General features: G+C 45.2%; 1 long non-coding RNA gene across 1 annotated transcript in view; it reads right to left on the bottom strand.

Moving 5' to 3' along the window:
• Nucleotides 1-22,721, bottom strand: part of LOC140216360 (uncharacterized) — a 33,486-nt gene extending 10,765 nt beyond the window's left edge. Inside the window, exons 1-2 of the long non-coding RNA XR_011893005.1 lie at nucleotides 22,562-22,721; nucleotides 9,842-9,906 (exon numbers count right to left, since the gene is read on the bottom strand). This is a non-coding gene — a long non-coding RNA (uncharacterized lncRNA). The remainder of the gene's footprint in view (nucleotides 1-9,841; nucleotides 9,907-22,561) is intronic.
• Between the last annotated feature and the right edge of the window lie 566 nt (nucleotides 22,722-23,287).

Below are 23,287 nucleotides of genomic sequence, written 5' to 3'. Positions count from 1 at the left end.
AGAGAGAGGAGGGAAGGAAAGAAGAAAATTGCGGTGAGTTCGCTGACGTGTGTGGCCTTACAGAAATGTCACTGATAGTCACAGATGGTCGCACAAGCCCGTCGTCCTTAAGAAGCACAAAAGCGCCTTCACCGCTTTATGGGCCGACGGGCGATGGGGGCGGTGTTCCAGCAGCACCTGCACAGAAAGCGGCCGATTGTCCAGTTTTTCGAAAGCTTTGGCAAGTTCTTGTCTCTCTGGGGTGTATCGTGGACAGTGGCACAGCAGCTGGTCGATGTTTTCTTCGGTGCCACAGACCTGGCATGCTGCACTGTCAGTCACTCGAATTAATGTAGAGCATGCCTTTGCGAAGGCAATTCCTAACCAAAGGCGACAGAGAACCGTAGCTTCATGTCGAGGAAGTCCGAGTGGAAGTCGGAGTTGCAGGCAGGGGTTTAGTCGATGCAGTCGTGTAAGTCGTAAGTCTGGCGAGTTTCACTCGGTCACTGTGAGACTTCGTGCAAGGTGTCGAAGCTGCCTTGCAGCGTCTGTACTCGAAAATGGAATTGGAACGCTGTGCTCTTCTTGATGTGCTGTGCGAGCAGCGTTACCGGCGGAATCATTGCCACTGATTCCACAATGGCCAGGTACCCATTGATAAACGACCTCGTGACCTTTTTGTAGGACGTGATGGTAAAGTTTCACGATTTGATATGTCAATTGGTCATGACATCCGTGTCGGAGAACTGACTGCGTGCACTGTAGTGCCGGTTTTTAATCACAGAACACAGCCCATTTTCTAGGTCTTTGAGAATCAATGAATTCCAGTGCTCGACGCAGGGCCATTAGTTCTGCCGCCGTTGAGGTCGTAACATGCGATGTCTTGAACCGCAGTGTCATTCGTCGCGTTGGAATAACCACGGTACCACCAGAAATGAGCGACGTAGTCGACCCATCGGTATAGATGTCCACGTGGTTGCTGTACTTTTTATGCAAAAGAAGTAAGCTCAGCTGTTTTAGAGCAGGGGCCGGTAGATCTGTCTTCTTCTGTAGTCCTGGAATCATTATATGTACTTGTGGACGGCTCAAACACCACAGAGGAAACGCTGGCTTGGCCGCAGGTGCGTACCCTGAAGTGAACCACGCACGATGTGCACTGGCAATACCGCTAAATGTTGAGCAGGGCCTTGCAGCAGTGAGGCTCGCCAAATGGTGGGAAGGGGTTCTAGCATAATGCCTGAGATGCATATGCATTTTCTCGACGGTAATGTTCGTCGTGATTGGGTAATCCTGCGCAAGGGCAATGGTTTCAGCCGTTGACGCGCTGCGTGGTAAGCCAAGACATATCTTAAGGGCTTGGGCTTGAATACTCTGAATCGTACGCAGATTAGTCTTGCAGGTGTTGGATATTGCAGGTGTTGGATATTGCAGGCAGGCTATATCGCAGGAATCCAACGAACAACGCCATGTACAGTTGTAACATAGCGTGTATGGATACTCCCCAACTTTTTACTGCAAGAAACTTGTACAGGTGACAGATAGTAGTCAGCCGCTTTTTCACGTAATTCACGTGGGGAGCCCAATACAGGTCTCTGTCAATTACGACTCCCAGGAACCTGTGACTTCTGCTGTATGGTATAAGTTGTCCACTAATATATACACCGTAACCAGACATTGGCTTCCTCGTGAATGCCACCATTGCGCATTTTCCGCATGAAATTTCAAGTCCTTGTTAACGAAGGTAGCAAGATGTCATTGTGGCTGCCTTCTGAAGCCGAGCGCGAAGCTGAATTCGTGTCGCACCTGATGCCCAAATGTAGATGTCGCCCGCATAGATGGAAAGTCGTACGGTGCTTGGAAGGTTGTTAACTAGTCCACTGAGGGTGAGATTGAAAAGAGTCGGGCTAAGCAATCCGCCTTGAGGGACTCCTTGGCTACCGTAATGCTCGTATGTCAGGCCATTTTCTGTGTGCACGTAGAATGGTCTCCTCTGTAAATAGTTGCACACCCACATATACATCTTACCACCAAGTCCGACGGCTTCTAAAGTGCTAAGGACGGCTTCATGGGTGACATTATCACAAGCCCCTTTAACGTCTAGAAACAGAGCAGCAGATAGTCGCTTACAGGCTTTTTCGTGTTGCACAAATGTTATGAAGTCAACAACGTTGTCTGTTGACGAACGGCCACGTCTAAATCCGGCCATAGCGTCTGGGTAGATTCCATAGTACTCTAAGTACCATTCCAGATGTGTTAAAATCATTCTTTCTATTGTTTTTCCGACACAGCTGGCAAGTGCAATCGGACGGTATGAGGAAATGTCCAAAGGCGACTTGCCAGCTTCGAGAAGTGGAATGAGGCGTGTTGACTTCCATTCTTGCGGAGCCGTACCCGTCTGCTAGGAGTCGTTGTTCAAGAGCAAGAGTGCCTTCCGAGCTTGGTCTCCTAGGTTACACAGGGCACGGTATGTAATGCGGTCAGGTCCTGGCTATGAAGAACGCCTGCACAAAGCCAGCGCAGCTTCTAGTTCTTCCATAGGAAAAGGACATTCCATGCGGGGATCGTGTGAGAAGAGTGGGTGGTCGAGCGTTCCCGTACCCGTTCCATCGGGATTGGCTTAACCAGCAATCTTTCTGCAGAAAAATTCAGCGACGTCAGTATCTGTACATTGTAGATGGAGTGCCAGAGATTTAAGCGGGTGGTGGTGACCAAAGGTTGTGCGAAGGCCACGAACAGTCCTCCATATAAGCGACAAAGGTTTTTGCGGATCCAGGGACTCGCAAATGGATACCCATTGTCGCGAAGCCAGCTTGTTCATGTGACGCTGTATTTTCTTTTGTGTTCGTCTAGCCAATCTCAAATCATAATTGCACTTCGTGCATCTATATCTTCGCTCCGCACGACGGCGAATTGCTCGAAGTTTCGCTAGTTCTATGTCGAAATCGGTGCTTCGAAAGCAAATGTGTGGTTGCTTGTATGGCATCCTTTATCGCGCCCTGTAGGTTATAGGAGGTGCCGTGACAACAGTCTTCCATTATTATTTTGTATTTAGGCGAATAGGTGCAGTGGACGGTTCTGGAGGACTTGGAGCTAGTCAAACCTTCGATCCTCAAATAGGTTGGGATGTGGTCGCTACCCCGCGTTTCTAAATCCGAAAACCAGTGCACTTTTCTCGAAAGCGAACGTGAAACGAAGGTAAGGCCCAAGCACCTACTATACGCTAATCCACGCAGATAAGTAGGGCTTCCATCATTTGACAGGCAAAATACGAGTTCATAGGCAAAGGACACCAACGTTCCGCCTCTAGACTTCACTTTGAAGCTTCCCCATATGTAATGGTGGGCGTTAAAGTCACCAGTGAGCCCCCACGGCTGTGGAGTCGATGTCAAAATTCCCCGTAAGCACTCACAATCTAGACGGCTTTTTGGAGATAAATAGGCTCCAAGAATTGTGAACGTGAGCTTTTTCTTCTTCACTGTTAAGCAAACGTATTGATTTGCTTCGTCAGGAGGCACTGAGTGATGTACATAAGTCAAGTCACGGCGTATAAAAACAACAACCTTGCTGCACTCTCCGTGGGTAGAGGACACAAAGCACTCATACCCAGACAGTCTGATGGGAGCTGACAGGTTGGGCTCGGACATCACGATAATGGGGAATTGGTGCGTAAAGACAAATTGTCTAAAGTCGGACATGCGTGACTTAAGCCCTCTGGCGTTCCACTGAAAGACAGATGCATTCTTGACCTCCTCTTGAAACTACGGCATCTCTCGGGCCGTGGTTTTACCCTAGAGCCGCAAGCACCGGACTCAAGGTGTCCAGCACCCGCAGTGCGCTTTGTGCCGACGGGGTTTCCATGCTGCTCAATAGAATGCGCATGGCGTCCATAAGTTACTTCAGCATCACTATGACTAGGCGATCCTCAGTCGTCGTCGCATCCGCGTTTCGTGAGGTCATTGAGGGCGGCGCAATTTGATGTGACTCCGATGCAGGTTGTGCTCGTGGAATTGCAGGCCACTCTTCAGGAGGGGCGAGTCTTGCCCCTTTCTTCATTTTCGCAGTGTCTCTCTTTGTGGAAGTCGGCGTTGATACGGTAGCCGCTTTGCCGGAAGATGGTGTATATCTTTCAGTAGATGTAACTCTTCGTGATGCTCTTTGGTGCCGATGTCGTCGTCGCCTGAGAGTAGCGAGAGCCTCTCTGTGTGTTGAATGGTCCCGTACCATACGTTTGAGTACTGCTCGCTTGTTCCTCACCCGCGGGCAATCATTGGATGAGGCCTCATGAGTACCATGGCAGTTAGGGCACTTTAACACAGTTGCGCGGCAGGCATCCGCTCAATGAGATTCAGCGCACCGTGGGCACACGAGGTTATTCCTACAGACATCTTTTACGTGTCCCATCTTGCAGCATTTGTACGGGCTTCGGTACGTATGGGCGGACTGGATGGCGGACGTGGCCAACTTTGACGTGTGAGGGAAGGCTGTCTCCCTCAAACCACAGCTTCAGGCAACGTGCTTTGCCAAGTCTTGTGATGTGTGTGATAAGAGTGTCTTCTGTAGTTGGCTTTATTAATATCGCTAAGTCGGTAATGTAGAAATATCGACATCATAAATGACGCCGACAGTGCCATTGCAGCCTGTAGGTAACATGGATCGCACTTGTACTTTGTCGATCTCCGTTACGTGTCGCAGGCTTTGCAGTGCACTACGGTGTAGAACATCTACTCCAAGGACATTCTTCCGTGCGTTTATTCTCACGTCCTTTATCTCGTTTGGCGTGATTCCCTCAAGAAACGCAGAAAGGACTTGCCTGTTTAGGAGTCGCAGATTGGACACTGGGTCCACAGGCATGAAGAGCATAGTGTACGGCCAGCGCTGTGGTTTTGTCTTCACCGTGGAGACACTTGGCGACGATGACCTCCGTAGCAGTCTTTTTTTTTTTGTGGTTCGGCTCATGAGAAGTGTGAAATCGTCGTCCGACGAGTCTATGCTTTCCGAGTATAACTCGGTTGCCTGTCCGTGCCACTTGGCGCATTTCCACGTTTCCTGGAGGCGACCCCACGGGATGGCCTGGCTCCAGGAAGGTCTTCGAGGGCTTCTTCATCAATTGCCGCAACAAAGGAGCGGCAGCTCCCAGAGTTTGGAAAGAAACAAAGCGAGACAAAGGTACAAGCGTTCTATGATAGAAACACTTTGTCGTCCAAGCGACTGACGAAGAGACAACAAACTGAAGGGCGGGAAGCCGTCAACGACAGAGCCTGACGAATATACTGATGCTTCCACAGGCTCCCCGGGTACACATCGGCAACCTCAAGAGCGCAAGGAGTAATAAAGGCCGTATTGACCACCGTATGATTGATCTGTCAAGTCTGAGAAGCGTTCAAACGGGCGTCCCTATGTCGACATAATTGCCCTCTTCTCCGAAACAGCGTCAATCTTTTTATTCCCCGAGGTGACACAAAGCGTAGGACGAAGGAAAGAAAACCCGGAGGTCAGGAACTCGACGGCAGAGCCTACTTCCACAGGCTCTCCACGAGGGTGTCGAGGACCACTGGACCATCAGGGGTTTTTTAAGGCTGTCCTGGCCCCTACGTTAATCAGAACCGCACGAGACTCGCATAAGAGTCCCCACCATGTATCAATGAAGTGAATACAATTTTTTCAACTTTTTTTGCGTCATCACGACGCCCGACTTCGTGGTCGTTTCCTGATTTCGGCGAGGAAGACTCACCTCAAATGGTCGAGATCGTATCAGATGGCACGTAGTGAGTTTAGTTTGATATTCGCACTGATGACGCCAAGACTATATATTTGTTAAAATAAGCGCACTATGTCGAGCTACTGTTTATTTGCAAGCTCCGTTGGCCATATCACAGAAGTAGTCGACCAGCTAGCCTTATACCGTCTCGACCGGGCGTACTTCGATAGGGGGGGTGGGGGGCGAAATACAAGAACGCCCGCGTACTGTGCATTGGGTGCACCTTAAAAAACCACAGGAAGTCAAAATTATTCCGGAGCACCGCACTATCAGATACCTCATAATTAGCTTGTGGTTGTGACACGTAAAACGCCATAAGCAAAAAATTTAATTAAAAAGATCGAAACCCGATGTATGACGGCAAGCCGTCTGGCCGGGACAATTTATTTATTTATTTATTTGTTTATTTATTTATTTATTTAGTTAGTTAGTTAGTTAGTTAGTTAGTTATTTATACTGCAATCCCAGGAAGGAATTTTCGCAGGGTGGGCGTACAGATACAAGCATGGATCAAATATTTACACAAATATGTGAGAAAAGACAAAGGCCGCATTGATTAGTAAACAAGCAAAGGATAAGCATTGGAGAACACAAAGTTCAATGATAGCAGTGCCACATAGGAGTAGACATAGTAGCACAGTAAGGTTTATGGCATATCCTAATTATTTAAGAACATATAAAATATTGAATACTACAGTAACACAAAGTGTAAGGGGCATAATGTTGATAACAATAAGAAATTAGTAACTATATGGGCAGCTGGGAATAAATATAACAGAAAATAGATGTTAATGGACACTAAGGCTTTTGGTGAATGACATCAGAGATTGCTGTTGTACTTGATCGTTACTAAGCCGATTCCATTCCATTACTGTTCTTGAAAAAAGAAAAGAATATTTAAAGCAATTATTACGCTGACGAAAAGGGGTGATTGTGAGATCATGATGTTGTCTTGTAGTGTATCCTGAAGAGAATAATATTAGTCCGCCAATATTAATCTTAAAATTAATAGGTATAAAAACTAAAGTCGGGAAACGCAATTTCTTTCGGATACAGACATTAAACCAGTCCTTTTTGACAGATCAGTTACTGATGTGCGTCCATAGGCATTATAAACAAAACGAACTGCTTTCTTTTGTATTTTTTCAAGTTTTTCTAATGTTCGTTTTAATAATCGGATCCCAAATTATTGCCGCATAATCTAATATTGGAAGGACGAACGATTTGTAAGCTAGGAGCGGGACTCTGGCTGTGGAGAGTCTTAGAGCCCGCCTAAGAAAAAAAAGTTTACGGTTAGTATTGCTTATAAGCTGATCAATGCGTTTAGTCCAGTCAAGGTCGTTAGCAATCCATAATCCTACATATTTTTATTGTGCAATTTTGGAAAGGATATTGTCAGCAAAAGAATATTGAAACATGAGGGGATTTTTCATGCGAGTTATTCTCATGTAAACGGTTTTATGAAAATTTATCGGCATCTGCCAGGCATCAGTAATATTAAGGAAGACCTCGTTCAGTGTTGTTTGATCTGATATGGTTTTAATTTCTGAGTACAGCATGCAATCATCCGCGTATAATTTAATATGAACTGGCATGTCTTTTACGATGTCGTTTATATAAATGATGAATAGAAGTGACCCAAGCACTGAACCCTGAGGGGCGCCAAACTCAACAGAAAGAGACTGAGATGAATGATCACGAAAAGTGACATATTGTTTATGGTTACACGAGTATGCTGAAATCCAATTAGTAATATTGTTATTTTTTATTGTGCTATTAATTTTGGAAAGCAGCTTTTTCTGAGAAACTGCTCACAACTGTGAGCAGTTTCTCACTGCTCACAACTGTGAGTAGCAGAAACTGTTCGAAGCAGGTTTTTGTGAGCCGCTCTTTGTGAGAAAAAAAAAATGTTGAATGAGCGCGAAAATATGAACCGACCAAGAAAACAGAAAACTTAATCACATTTGGGCTCACGTATGGGGAGCTGAAACGTCATTACATTTTGAGTTTTCTTGGTCGGTGCATCTTTTCGCGCTCATTCAACTTGAAAAAGACTCTGAAGGCATAAGCGGGGGCAGCGAATGTGATCGAAGCCTATTGAGCGGTGTTATAGTGCCTAGAATATATCGGCGGAACCTAAAGCGGTTTGCAAGCGTAGTGCGCTATAACTTAAACCTATTAAAAGCTGTTTCCATTCCATTTCTGAAATCAGTCCCCCACGATTGGTAAAAAATTTTTCGGGCCACCACTACTTAGTCTGTCACGCGTCTGTCATGCGTCACGCGTCAACTAGTCTGTCACGCGGCATCACGAAACTGCCGAACAAAAAATTGGAGGACGCTTAAGCTTCGCCTTCAAGAGTGGAACGCCATAGCGCTATCGCACACCGTTCGCACCACCCGCTCATTCACTCGGCATGCTTTTGAGTCACACAAAGACGAAACATGCGCCTGAGCAAGCCGAACGAACCAAAGAACTCGGTGCCTCGGAGGGAGTAACGACCTACGCGAGCCAAACGTCGTGATCGGCACGGACAGCCGGGCCGCGACGCGCCATGAAGGCGGACGCGATCATGCGGCCGACGCCTCGATGGGATCGTCCTCTATCTCGCTTGGGAGCACCACGCAGACGCATGACTCCTCGCCAGCAACACGGCACACATCGCAGGGGACGCTTTCCCACCAGACGCGCTACGGCTCAGCGATCACGTCAGAGGCGTCCCGCATCGGACGCTGCACCTAAGTATCGCGCTGTGAGCGGAAAGAGGAGCCGCGTCGCTTAAACACGAGGGTTCGAGTGACGCACGCTGGAAGCTGGAAGGGGAGAGAGCGAGAAAACTTATTAAACGCAAGGGTATTGGTGCATCCTCGCACCGGTCCCCGCACGGTCCCAATGCGCTCAAACGAGACGAAGGGGAGACGCAGGCGAGTGGCGCGCCACCTGTCAGGGCAGCGCCGTACATTGCGAAGAGGGGGTCTTTTGTGTTTGCCGCAAGATGGCTGTGCGTGTGCGCAAAGCGCAGAAGAAATGTAGCGGAAACGTGCTTCGCTACTCGTCGAACTGCGACTTCTGTAATTTACATGCTCATAATATGCACCGCGGTATAACTTTCTACGGCACGTTTCTAAGGCAACACCGCATTCACTAGAGGCGCTTTTGTCCCGCTTTGAAGCATGGAACTCATGCCTGAGTGGTAGCGTCTCCGGCTCACACTCCGGAGACCCTGGTTCGATTCCCACCCAGCCCATCTTGCAAGTTGTTTTCATTTATGAATTGCCTTCCGACATTTTTCGCTCACGGCCAGCGCCGACAACGCCGATGACACCGGCTTTTCTGCGACACGAGCTCCTTAACGCTGTCGCGTTAAAATTGATCATCTGCGGAATAGCTGAAGAGTGTCCCGTTCTGAACGGAATAGAAGATGTCTGCCTCAGGTTACTCGGACAGTGGCTACACGGATCCTCAGAGGAGAAGGAATTTATTTGCCTATAATAAACATTGTTGCGTGGCAGTATAATGTTGCAGAGCCCTTTCGCCACGTTTACGACATCGCTGAGGATTTGTTCTAACGAATCTTTAAGCTTCTGTTGCGCGCCACCGTGATTTAGAGCGGTCATAGCAAGCTAAGCAAGAAGAATCGGGCCAATCGCAGACGCCGGTAACACCTTCATCCTCCGCTTACTTAATTTCACTGCGCTAGCTCGGCCCCACCGAAGCTCTTTGTCTGCTGCACTCTTCTCGCCTCTTGTCAGCCAATTAGTTGAAGAAAACCTGCCAAGGTAAGCAATGCTGTTGGCACTGAAAGCAAACAAAAGTGCCCTCCTATAAATGAGGAGAGCATTTGATTGAACATTTCAAACAATGCTGCGGGTCAACGGCCATTGCTATAGCGTCGGCGGAAACGTAAATGTGATGTTGGAACGCAATAAAATCTGAATGAAATAGTTTTTATGTTATATAGCCCCAATTGAATGACGTTGATGCCTTACAAGTACAGCGTAAATCTTTCCTTGAGAACAAGATCGCTAAGTTGAATGTGTGCGTAATAAGTACAACAAAATATGTGATGTGCTGTCCAACAGAGAGCCCACGCTTTATACTTACGCCTCCGTCAGTTACTTCGCAGTCCGGATTTGTTTCCTTGTATTGAGCTATAATAGAGACTGGACCTGGAATGTGAAGAATGCCAATAAGATAAATAAGATACGTTTGTTTCCCTTCCCGGCAAAATAACAACAATTAGGAACAAAGAGGAAATGGTAGCTTATCAACCTAAGCAGGGGCTTTATCTGGACATTCTGCCATTTTCATCGAAGCCTGACATAGGCGCGACGCTTACGAAATGGCGCTGATTGTCGGCGCTGTTGTCACTTTGCCGATGAAACTGAAATGAAGGCACTGAACCTAACGTTCTTGATAAGCGAAACAGTTTCCTTCCCCAGTAAAAATAAAGCAGTTACCTCAAAGCGTATGATTATTCCATCGAAAACGCTTCTCGCTTCCGTCGTCTGCGGCGTACAAGCCGTCGCAAGCTTCATTAGCTAGGATGTGTGTCTACGGGAGACGGAATGACTCATCGTATATTGGCGCCAACGCGCTTGTTTTCTAACTTAAGACAACATACGCTACCTACCAGTGGTAATGAGCACATGTTCTAGGCCGCGTTATCGCTATCTCGCGAAAGGCAAGTGACTCAGCCCGACTCAGCTGGCTGAGAAATGGCCGAATATCGCCGATAACGTTGCGCTTGCCAGAGGTATCAGCTCGCGTGACGCAAGCGCCGGCAGTGCCATCTCTTGCTCACTACGCTGCTTACCCACACCGCGTGAGGAAACTTCGAGGCGCCGCATTGCGTACATTTCTTTTGATAAATTAAAAATCCGCCGTTGTCATAACTTCTGATGATGCGAAAGGTCATTAACCTTGATTTCAATACAAACAAAACAAACAATACAAACAATACAAATTTCTACAATGGCGGTCCAGGGCAACGTCACGCAACGTCAACTCGCCGTTTACGAAACAGCCCTTCCTGTGACGCTCCCCACGGCATTTTCCTTCAGCCAGTCAACAAGCTGACATGGCGCGTGTCTTGGATCGCCACCACATATTCGCGATATTCCATATGCATCGCAGGGGCTTCTGCACGCTACCCATCACTAACTTTTTGAAGCGCTAACGTCGCAACATAGCTGCCAAGGACCAGAAAAATGTATACGCAAAATTGCATTTTGCAACACTTCCGGTTCTGCGCCAAATTTTAGAACACGTGACTTCTTGACAGCCAATGAGAGAGTCAACATGGAGGATAATGACGGCCGTGCAGCCGCCATGCGTGTCGAGAATAGGGCCTCAGTTCCAGAAATCGCCTTTAGTTCGCAGCTTTTACACCACGTGGAATATGGACCTTCAAGATTCAAAATTCACGCGGAGACACATGAGTGTACTGGAGGGAAACAGAACACACAATAAATAAATAAATAAAAACATCAGGAGGACGCCAACAGCTTTTATTGCTGAGCGCGAATATGGAGTGGGTGATCTGATAACCGCTGCTCGTAGAAGACGAGCGGCCTACGAGTCGAACACGAATCAGCAGTTTTGCTGCAATTGATACGCGTTTAGAGGCTCAGTCTCAGTTCTTGAAAGCGAGTGTAGAATCTTGAAAAACCGCTATGCCTAAAAATGGGTCTATTTTTTGCCCGATCGGATTGTCATGCGGCTTCACTGGGTGTCTCAAAAAAAGCAAAAACGTCCTTTTGAAGCCAGAGTTCTCGTAATCTCAAAAGCTGATTTTCAAAGAAAATGCGAGCTGGCTAAATGGCGGGGATGGTCGCGTGTTTCAGGATATAGAACTGACGTCCTTAATCTCGATTAGCCTCAATTTACGAGTCCATTTGCGCATTTGCACATTTGCGTGCAGATGCCTAGTCACGTTATGTTCCCTGCCACAGGCATCGATTTCTTATTTTTGGGTGCAAGTGTACACAAGAACGTGCACAAGCTGAGGGCCATTCCTGAGAGCTTGGTAATAGACGGGAGTAAATGCAGAAAATCATCTGTAACTGGTCAATGCTCACGTAGCTGCTTCCCTGAAGGACTTCACGTAAGGCGCATTAGTTTGAACTCCGAAGTCATTCATTTTATTATGCACGTGGCACATTATGCCGCACCCTTGCCTCTTAGCTAAGGATTGGTGATGCAGTAATGAAACCGAATATAGACCGATGAACACGACCAAGTTAAAACTCGCGAAATCCACCGCTTTGGCTCAGTGGCTATAATGGTCTGTTGCGTTGCATGACCTCATGGGTTGCAACGCGGCTATTTCGGTCGCTTTCTTTTGAAAGAAAAATTACAAACACGTGTATCTTTACTTTTAATTGAACGTTAAGAAACCCTTGATCAAGATTATTCCGTAGTTTTGACTACGGATCCCCATTGCCGCTGGTTAATGTTGAGGTCGTTAGGGTCAGTTAACGTAAACTACCGGTGTATTACGCCGAGCAATAGACATCAAGAAATTGTCTCCCGTGGTGTCTGTGTTTCTTTTAGCCTTCTCACGGCTTGAGTAATCGACATCATGATTAGGAAGTTAATAGAGGTGTAGCTGATGTCAGTTACCATGTCGCATCGAGTTTTCATTTTTCTATGTATAACAAACTATTGAAGTGGTGTGGCTAATTTCACCTGAGCCTAAGACTCTAGGCTACGTGGAATCCAAATAAATGCTTATTCAGTCAGCTAAGACATATGCCCGCCATTCATCGCTGCGCACTTTGCCCTGATTCAAGGAGTCAAAGAGACACATATGTTAACGCCAGAAACCGTAAGGATGCAAACCAGCCTGGCGCAGCTCAGCTGAAATGTCGTATATACAACTAAGATGATGTTCTTTCGCACCGTCAATGTGCTTGGTTTTGTTGATGTAAAGTTATCCAATACATTCTTTTCGTTTGCTGCGAGCTACCGATCCGCAATACAAAATAATTTATAAAGACACTAAACAGCGCTACACAATCGCAAAGGTTCGCCGGTGATTCGCAGTAGACCTACGTATTTCTGTAATTTTTCACCTTTTATAAAATATACGTGCAAATCCTACGACCGAGAGAAGGGCTTCTTGCGTTTTAGGAAACCTGAGGCAATGGAATAAATTTGCTGATGTGCGGCCCAAATGTGATGGCGAATTCACTTTTCGAGTTTATAAAACGTATTTGATAATCTTAACGTTAGGCGTAATCGGTCGTTGGAACGCTCGTTGGGCATTGTATCTATGCGACTTTTTACAACCTGTGCTGCCACACACTGATATCGTGTTCCATCTGCTGTAAATAAAGGCAGCATAAAAATTTCTGACACTGAAACTTGCGCTCCTGGAACTGCATTGCTTTTCTGCCAGTCATCTGTAACAGAAGCCGCGACGCCATAGGAGCCTCTAAATCGATAAAGAGCGAAATTACCGGTGTTTTTGGTGTAGGTGCCCCAGTATCTTCATCTAAAATCTGTTTATTTGTTTTGAATAATGGCTCATACCCACAATTGGAGGATTGGCCAAGAATCGGGTGACTTAATCTAAACAATTCTATAACGAAACATTATTGAAAAATTTCAATAGCTGAAAGAATGAAGTCACATAATAATTTAGGAATTTAGCAAGCGGAATGACCTGATTCAATTATGTATACTTCACAACAACTGAACCAACATCTTTATGATAGTGTGCCAAAGAGGAGGCTCCGAAAGATGGAATATCAGAAATCGTTATAATAAATCCAGCACCATGAAAGTGGCTTTCGAAAGTCTGTTATCTTAATGATGAAAGACGGCGACATGACAGGAAGAAGTGTTCTATTGTCTCATGCTCATTATAGTAAGAGCACAAGGACGAGGGCGACAGACCATATTGGTGCAGATAATAGTTTAATGTAGGTAATCGACACCTAAACTTTGTAAACAGGACTTCAATTTTTCCATCACGGCAGAAGTGTCTTCTCCCAGGAAATAAGAGGTGTCGGTAATCAGTTAAATTTATTAATTATAGATTCAAACATTCTTGCATGACTGCACGCCTCCTGAACCTAGTAGCGGTTAGAAAAATTTATACAGGAAGGATCGGAATAATTGGACCAACAAGGGCCGCTCTCGCCAAGCTGTGTGAAAATTCATTAATAACTAATCCTATGTCACGAGGCACCCATACCAATCTAATTAGTGTTAAGTGAGAGAGTATTCGACAACGAAATATACATCATATATGCGAGCCACTATTTGCCGTGAGAGTTGAACATAAAGACAAAGAATTCGTTACCACTACAACTTCCGAGATTGAGAAGTTCACTTATCGTAAAGCCAATGTCACCGCCAGAAACTCAGGTAAAAATACAGGTATGCAGTCAGGAAGACTTAAAGAGAACGACCACTATAAAACGAAAGGGAAAATCTCAATTCACTATTTTTCTTCTGGTTGCGATGCATCTGTCGCTATGCTTTGCGTCCGTTTCGTTTCTTCTACTTCATCTATATCAACTCTGGTCTAACTTTTTGCTGAGCAACAACCACGGACAAAGAAGGTGACAACGATAATAATTACTACTACTACTACTACTACTACTACTACTACTGCTATTATTATTATTATTATTATTATTATTATTATTATTATTATTATTATTATTATTATTATTATTATTATTATTATTATTATTATTATTATTACGGTGAAGGGAAGGAAGAAGTCGGATTGGACTAGAGGAAGACGAAGTCTGGCATTTGCCTGAACGGCATTAACTTCAGTTGTAAATATACATTATTTTACACTCGTGGGCCTACTTTCTTCCTGCAACATTTTAGTGGAGGTGCGGGGTATCGATCCCCGCACCTGTCCTTGGAATGCACACAGCACGTGTGACCATTGGGGGCCATTATGCCGTTGTTCTATTTATCGTCCTTGAACACTGTCCGCACGACCTAATTCTCGGCCTCGACTTCCTTTCGAAACACTCTGCCCAAATTGACTGCTCCGCAGGTGTTGTACAGTTGGATCTGCCGCTTCCTGCCGACGCAAAAACTTGTGCTTCACACCGCTTATGTTCTGCTGAGTTTGCAAGGCTGTCTCCACAGGCGGCTACAAATGTCCTCCTGACGCCCTGTCCTCCCGTACCTGATGGCGAGTACGTCGTGTCGCCGCTTGCTGACGTAGGTTTGTCGCGCAATATTGCCCTGCCGAGCACCTTTATCCGGATCCGCGAAAACTGCACTCGCGTGCCCATCCTCAATTTTGGATTTTTGTCGCATGTGTTGCCACACGGTATCGCCATAGCGCATATGACTCCTTTGGAAGAATTTGAGGTTTCTTCTTTGACCTCTGAATCCTTCCTCACTACCAACGGACCTTTGTCACCCGCTCCTCCGTACTCGACACCTACGGACGATGTTTCTAAGATGATCGCCCCTGACCTTCCTTCCGAGCAAACAGCAGCTCTTCGTCACCTCCTGTCATCTTATCGGGACATCTTTGATTTGGACGACCGTTCACTTGGCCAGACATCTCTTGTCACGCATCGCATGAACACTGGTGACGCCAGCCATTAAGTGAGGCTCTATAACTTGCACCGGGACGGAGCTACTCCGCCGGGAGGGTGATGTTACGGTGAAGGGAAGGAAGAAGTTGGATTCGACTAGAGGAAGACGAAGTCTGGCAGTTGCCTGAACGCCATTAACTTCAGTTGTAAGTATAGATTATTTTACACTCGTGGGCCTACTTTCTTCCTGCAACATTATTATTATTATTATTATTATTATTATTATTATTATTATTATTATCATATGATAAGAAGAACGGCAAACTATTACTTCATATCGAACGGAGTGTTTGAGTAAAAGTGATGCGAATGTTGCTTTGGTGTTTATACGAAAGCTTTCATGTGTTAAATATCTCGAATGGCTGTCGATTTCATGAAGCGACATTCCGTAAGTTACTTATCATGCCTTTTTTTTTTTCCTTTACCATAAACCAAATATCCAACCTCAAATCTCCTAGGTGAACTAAAGTGTACTCACGGCTTGGGCTTACGTATACTCTAGTGTTCCTGTATATGCAATCGTAAGGCCTTTCTTTTCCTCGCGCCACCAGCACAGCCTCTGACCGAGCGTTATCAGGTCTTTTACAAGTGATATAGATCATTCTACTCGATAGAGAGAAATCATTCGGGAGGAAATAACACCGGCATATACCACTTGCTTCAGGTCTTACTCCATCGGTACCGGAAAAAGCGCGTTCCCATCGTAGCAGCAGTAGCGCGTGCTTACTAAGAACTTTTGACCACTTCCGCTGGAGCAGCGGTCTCACTTTATCGTGTGAACTGGAGTAGTCCAAACGCCCAACCTCATCACCGCGCAAAAACTACCTGCAGCATCCCTGAGAATGATGGGGCGCCGCGCATCTTGGTTGTACCAATCGCACTGAAAGCGCGAAAGTTGCTTACTCCGTGCCTACAGTCGGAACGGTATCGTCTACAACAGCTATTGCTTATTCGCCACGCAGGGCTACCGGTTTAAAACCCACAACGCCTCTACCCGCCATATTTATCAATGATTAAGTAAAGTCTGGGATTTTATTTGCCAAAACCACGATTTCATTATGAGGCATGCCATAGTGAAGGTCTCCGGATTAATTTTGACCACCTCAGGTTCTTTAACGCGCACCCAATGGACGGTGCACGGGCGTGTTTACAGCGGAGCTTAGGCTAGTTTCCAGCGTTTCGTGATATGCGTAGGCAAAAACGATGACGGCGTCTGCAGAGCTAAAATAGCTTCAGCATAAGGCGAAATCGTACCAGTATATGTGTCCCAGCTGCGTTTGAGGTCAGATGTGTCAAAACCGGTGATGGATGATGGATGATGGTTTGATGCGTTGCGATCTACGCAAAGAACGACAGCGCTGCCGTTGCGCCTTACCGAGGACGGGCGAGAGCCTTGCCGTGGAGTGTGGTGACGCGTGCGACGTACATACTGGGGACGGAATCGTTGTCGCCACCGTATACCTTCATCCCGGAACGTCAAAGAGGGACCTTGAAGACCACATTTGGGTGGATCCTGCCTGTGGACCCTAATGGCATCGTGATTGTGGGTGACCTTAACGTCGATGTGTCTCGTCCCAATGGAAGATTGTTCTTGGCCTTTCTCATGAAAAGGCTTGGCCTTCTGTGTTACACTGAGACCAATGTTTCTACGACGCACCATCGGTCGTGCATAGACGTAACGTTTGCTAAGAACATTTACAGTATTGTCACAGAGCCCATGGTCGTCTCTGATAGCGACCATAAAGCCATAATTACTGTGGTCACGAGATATACGTAAATGCAAATAAACAAAACAACGTGCATATTTGTATTATACTGCTTTTGTTGCTTACTTTTGTTTTCTTTATAGTTACATACAGCTTGACTGGTCATCCACCTTCCCACAGAATGGAATGGCTCTGAATTTTTGCATTTCACCTCCATCGCAATTCGCCTACCGCGGCCGAGATTCGATCGCGCGCCCTCGGGCGCTGTAGCGCGAAGCCTTAGCCACTACGCCTCCACGGCCGGTATTAATCTTTCGAGTTAACCTTCACTGCAATAGTGTTCAAATAGAAACTTAAAAACCGTTTTCTCTACGTCATAGTGCGCAGCTATCACTTTAAAATCAGCCTTACCTTAAATCTTCTACGCCAACCTCTGTCATATCCAACAAAACTCGCATTGCAGCGGGAGGCCCTATTGAGTTTCGCTACCTTTCACAGAAGCAACAGCACAGCCATACGCCCATAGGATACACAACGCGACAGATGTCGCTTGAAAGGTTATGAAGTTTGTCGCACATATTTGCAGCTGTAATACTTTTTTAATGCAAACCATAATGGTAACTTGAGCCCTGTAACATCGGCTTGATAACTTTCAACGTGTCTTCGTCTTCATCAAATCAGATAAAGCCATAAGCGCGGGAAAACCACCAATCACCCCGAAACGGCTGGTAAGATACCAATATAATTATTCAGTTTAAAAGCTTTTGCATTGAGAATTAGCCATTCATACGGAATAAACAAAGCTCGTGGCATCAAGGAAAGCCCAGGCGAAAGAAACGATGCAGCGCTTGTGTGTGTGTGTGTGTGTGTGTGTCCCCATCCGTCCGAGTTGCACCTACCCCGCACGTACGTGGCCGGTCGCGTGCATTGCTCTGTCATGGCTTGAGACGGCTGCTGCGTCACGGCGCGAGGTGAGATGTTTCCCCATCGCCAGATACCTACGTAGTTCCTGCCCGCGCTAGCAGTGCCTTTTTCTTTCCCCATGACCCCCATGATTAGGAACATCTAGGTGTCATTAGGGGTGCCTTCGCCGTAAAACCTGGGTTTGAGCTAGTTGGCATTGATTCATGATTTAAGCAAACTTTTCGGCGCAAACTGAACGAGGATGGGGAACTCAAACGGGGCGCCAGCTTCATGCTCATTTTATTAAAGACTCTTAAGACAATTTTTATAGCACATTCCAAGACACGTGACAAATGTATGCGCGTATCACACCTTCTTCATGTACACCTGCGTCTACTCTCTAAGAAACGTAAACTGTTACCGAGAAAACTGAGCTCCTTATCTTGAAGGGATATTGATGGCGTGCTGACATATCATCCTTTTTCTTTATGCAAAACATCTCTATCACCTCCTTCTCCGTTCTGTCTCTTACCCCGCCTGTAAACTTCGCGTTGTTGAACCTGAGGCAGCAACCCGAAAGCTTGCAGTGTGTTGCCATTAAGCGGCCGAAACCATTCTTTACATTGAGGCGGGGTTCACTGGCCCGATCGCTGCAGCACCTGGCCAGTCTGAACCTAGCTGTCAGTCCATGAGCGCACGATTCCTTGAGGGCTGCTTTTATAGACCTAGTAAGGATGCCTCTTTTTATTACTTTTGAGTGGGCACTAGAGTACGGCAAAATGCCTTTCTTGCAGCGGGAATTATACGCTCAATAAATGTGCGCCCAGGACCAAACGAAGCATTTATACCTAAAAACTGTATAGCATCCTCGACCGGCAGTTCAAACGTTTAGATAAAAAATATATGTAAAACTATCAAGTCGAGTGACTGCCATCCAAGCACGGGGGGTATTCTGTAAGAGTCCACCTAGTGGACATGTTCATTTCGCCTGCTGCAGAAGTTGGCTGGGCTGGGCTGTGCGTCCACAGCAGCCAGGCACCACAGCCAATCAGAACTTCAACAGCCTACAAAATGGACGTGTCCACAAGGTGGGGTCTTACAGAATACCTTCACAAAATGTCCTTTGAAAACCTTTGAATTCCGAGGCAAGCAATATTTTGGAAAAATCTTAGGAGTTCAGATGAGAACACTGAAGTGATCATAAGCACTCGCGATCTACAGTACATCGACCCTGTCTGCTATATATTCGAAAAGAATAAATTTAATGAAACTGGTTCATAGAAATGAAGATGAATAAATGAAGACTACCATTTTCGTTCCAAACCAATTGATTAGCGATCCCTAGTAACTCAGTACTTCTCCTAGTTATAATAAATGCGGCTTTGTTTGAATGACTCTTCATTTTATATCCACGAAGGAAAATGCTGTATGCAAGTCAAGCTCAGTGTTATCACTAGCAAGGGTATTTAAATATGCTCATTTATTTACAGTGCGAATGACACCAATGACGACGTGCACGAACCACAACTACCAATGTACAGTTAAATAAATGATTGAATATAACTATTGGCTTCCATCATGCCAGTTCCCAGCCCGTCTCATTGTTGAATCAGTCCTTTTATGGCATTCATTTGATATCCATGACATTGATGGTGTGTAAAACCAACAGAACCTACCATAGTATGTAAGTAACTAGTGATCGCTAATAAATATAGTCATATTCGTTGGGTGTATTGTATATTTACTTAGTTAATTGATCGCGCTTTCCAAAGAGTTATGTTACGCTTCACACACACACACACACACACACACTCACATATATATATATATATATATATATATATATATATATATATATATATATATATATATATATATATATATATATATATATATATATATATATATATATATGTGCAAGCGGAAGTGGATAAGCGGATGAGGAGAGTGGTGCTGGCTTCTTTGATTGGCCCGCTTACCGTTGCTTAGATTGCGGGGGCCTCTTCGTAAATTGCGGTAGCGTGCAACGGCAGGTTAAAATAGCTAACCAGCGTTGACAAAATGATGTCGCACATGTGCCTAACGGGCTTGCCAACGTTATACAGGCACGCAAGAATGTTGATTCTACGCAAATACATTCTCCCCGGCTGCTACCCCGGAGACTGCCCCACAACGGGGCCGTCTCCGGCTATACTGAAAAGTATTCAATCTTATGTGTTCCATTGCATTCATGATTACGTTGCGCTTAGTTTACGCTGTAAAAAAATTACAAAGGGGGAGGGGGGGGGGAACACGGATGCAGACTTCGCTTAGCAGATTACAGCATAGCACAGCATATTACGAGGTTGAAATACAGCAGATATAGAGCATAGCAGATTCGCGCTTCGTTCATCTGCGTCCGTGTTCCCCCTTCTTTCTAATTTTTTACTAGCGTAAAACTCAGCGCATCGTAATCGGGGACTATACCAACTATACCCCTTCCATTACTTTACCTAATATTATTGCACCTTTATTGCGTAAACGTCAATTTGACGTGATCAATTGTCGCAATTTTGTGACTTCGCGTGACAGGCGAAGTGGGCGCAGTCAGATAACTTTTGACCAATATACGAGACCTAAAGACGAACAAGGCTTGACATCATGCATAATAATTTTTCTTCGTTTCGTCTAATCATGCATAATCAGTTTGTACACGTCATATCAAATGTATAGTTCTCGCGGTTCTCGTCATGTCGCATGACGAACAGGCGAAGAGGAGAAATTCTTGACAAATTGTGGAGGGCTGATTGCAGAAGTGGAATAGAAGTGGTTTGGAATAACTTTACGTTAAAGTGCCCTCAATCACGGTCACGGCGATGAGAATTACGTGACCTTTAAGCAGACCAAATACTTTGCTTCCACCTCTTGCTTTGTCCGAAAGCCATGAGAAACGTAAGCAGTGCGTTCGGATCCGCGGTTATGAGCCCGCCGATCCGATATTTGTGCCTTCTTATTGACCTGCTGTGCTGCACATATCACCATATCACGTATTGCAATATGCGCTGGTAAATTATTAACTGTATGCTTGCAAACATGCGCCAACGGACCGTTTTTCATAAAGCATTTCATGCGAAACAAACTTCATGTTCTCCTGACTTTATCTCCAATGTGTTCCTACAAGTTCTTTGTCATAACATTTTGTGTTTTCTTATTGTCCGGAAAGTTGCCAAGTGACTGTAGGACGGCCCGAGTGGTGCCTATCTCTAAGAAGGAAGATCGGTTATTGATACAAAGTTATTGTCCTATTTCGCTAACTTGTGTGCAGTGTGTACACGCCAGCCTTCAATACAAAAACGCAACTTCGGCAGGAATGCTACTACTGGTGGATATTGTGCAAATTAGTCCTCAGATACGTGCTGCTGTGGCTTAAGTGTTGATATATCAACTTTGGCCTGTTACCTCCCTGCTACCCTACAGCTGCTACCTTGTTCATTACGTTTATTATCAGTTTGGAATTGACACAACCTTATCTCAGATGCTCACTTTCTCCGTGGACTCCCTCGTGTGGATGTGGGTCCTGCGTACTCTACCTTGCCTTTTACACATACTCCTTTCCAATTACCATAAGGCATACCCATACCGCGTCGTTGCAGAAATCCTCGCGGTTAACCTGATCGTATTCTGAGTATCGTCTTCGAGGCCATATTTTGACTGGTGATTTAATCTTGTGGCGTCAGCAGAGCAGCTCCGGCAGCAAACTCATTTGGGAGCAGAGTTAATAGCCAAAATATGTGGAGGCGGTAGAACGACGCAGTTATTCAGAGATGTACAAATCGTATGAAACCAAAAGATGCAATAAATCTTGTCCACCATCTGTTCACTTGACTCGTCGAAGATGTAGGGCATGTGTCCATTGAGCTTCAACACGGTTCAAATGATGGATCCGAGATCTCATAGAGGTGCGACGTAATCTTAACGCATTTCAGTCGCAGTTACCACTAAATAATTACTGATTCTTTAGTTTTCGGGGTCAAAATGCTCGTACACATAGCTAAGATCATCAGCTTCTAGGCGATTAAGTTACATAACCTTTCTGATTTACGTCAAATAAAATAAAAGTAAGAGTGGTCAGTGTCCACGGAATCACCGGCGTTTAGCTCATCACGCAGAAAACAGCATGGCCACCGCTGCGAAGTTCTAGGCTTTGCTGAGTTAGCGCGCACGCAGGGCTTGTATATCGCGCACTTCCAGCAAAAATTTTACAAGAGCAGCACGTATTCACAATTATTCTCAATGTGATACAAACATCCTCCACCAATAGGAAGCCATTTGTTGATGACTTCATGCGACAATCAAAAGCATCTATGCACTCTATTGTCCCGCGATAGTGTGTCAATAAATAAATAAATAAATAAATAAATAAATAAATAAATAAATCTATCTATCTATCTATCTATCTATCTATCTATCTATCTATCTATCTATCTATCTATCTATCTATCTATCTATCTATCTATCTATCTATCTATCTATCTATCTATCTATCTATCTATGTTCTTAAGCGAGAGCTTAGTGTATCTCACAGTTATTATTCAATTTAGTACATTACTACTGATCTGCTATGTCGACAAGAAAATGTAAGGACGTCTTACCTAGGATAAGTGCTGCAAAGGCGACAGAAAAAATAGTGTTTGCCAACATTTCGAAAGCTGCACTGAAAAACCTTTCGCCAAAATCTCCAATATCAACTGCTGAAGCTTGCGCCTTGCAAGCACTACTTCCTAGCAGCTGAATAAGTACCTCAGCGACTGATCTGGGAGCTAGTGTGCGTAGTGCATGTGCATGAACGCGATTGGTTAGTTCTCAGAGGAAATGTCGTGACGTTTTCTATCTACGATTTATGACAGAAACTCGGAATATGAAGCAAACGTCTCTATGCTATGTTGGGATAGCTCCAATGTGCTCTGTGCCAGAAATGTTAAGCCATTTGAAAGTAAACTTTAAGCGGTTATCATTTTCCAGCTGCGCTCGCATGAGGAAGCGAAGCATTCAGTCGTATCAGATTGAGAAGGCATCGTTTCAGCGCACTGAAATGGAAAATAAAGACGGATATTCGCGAAGATTTATTATAAAGGTGCCTTCATCCCGGAAAAGCAACACAAAAGAAAAGGAAAAGAAACAGTCCATTATATATAGCATTTCACTAGAGTTCACGGTTATTTACAGCCCTGAGACCTCAACAATATGGTTTGTCAAAACGTATGAAGGCCATAAGATTTTCCACGTGGCCTATTATTCTCTCTAACTAAATTTAGATTACGCGCTAAGGTGATCAGTTTTTTTAGAATTTTTTAAAAGAACTGCGTTAACAGACCTTT

The sequence above is a fragment of the Dermacentor andersoni genome, chromosome 3, assembly GCF_023375885.2.
Source record: "Dermacentor andersoni chromosome 3, qqDerAnde1_hic_scaffold, whole genome shotgun sequence".
In the NCBI taxonomy this organism is placed as follows: Eukaryota; Metazoa; Arthropoda; class Arachnida; order Ixodida; family Ixodidae; genus Dermacentor; species Dermacentor andersoni.
This window is presented reverse-complemented; position numbering and strand designations above follow the sequence as displayed.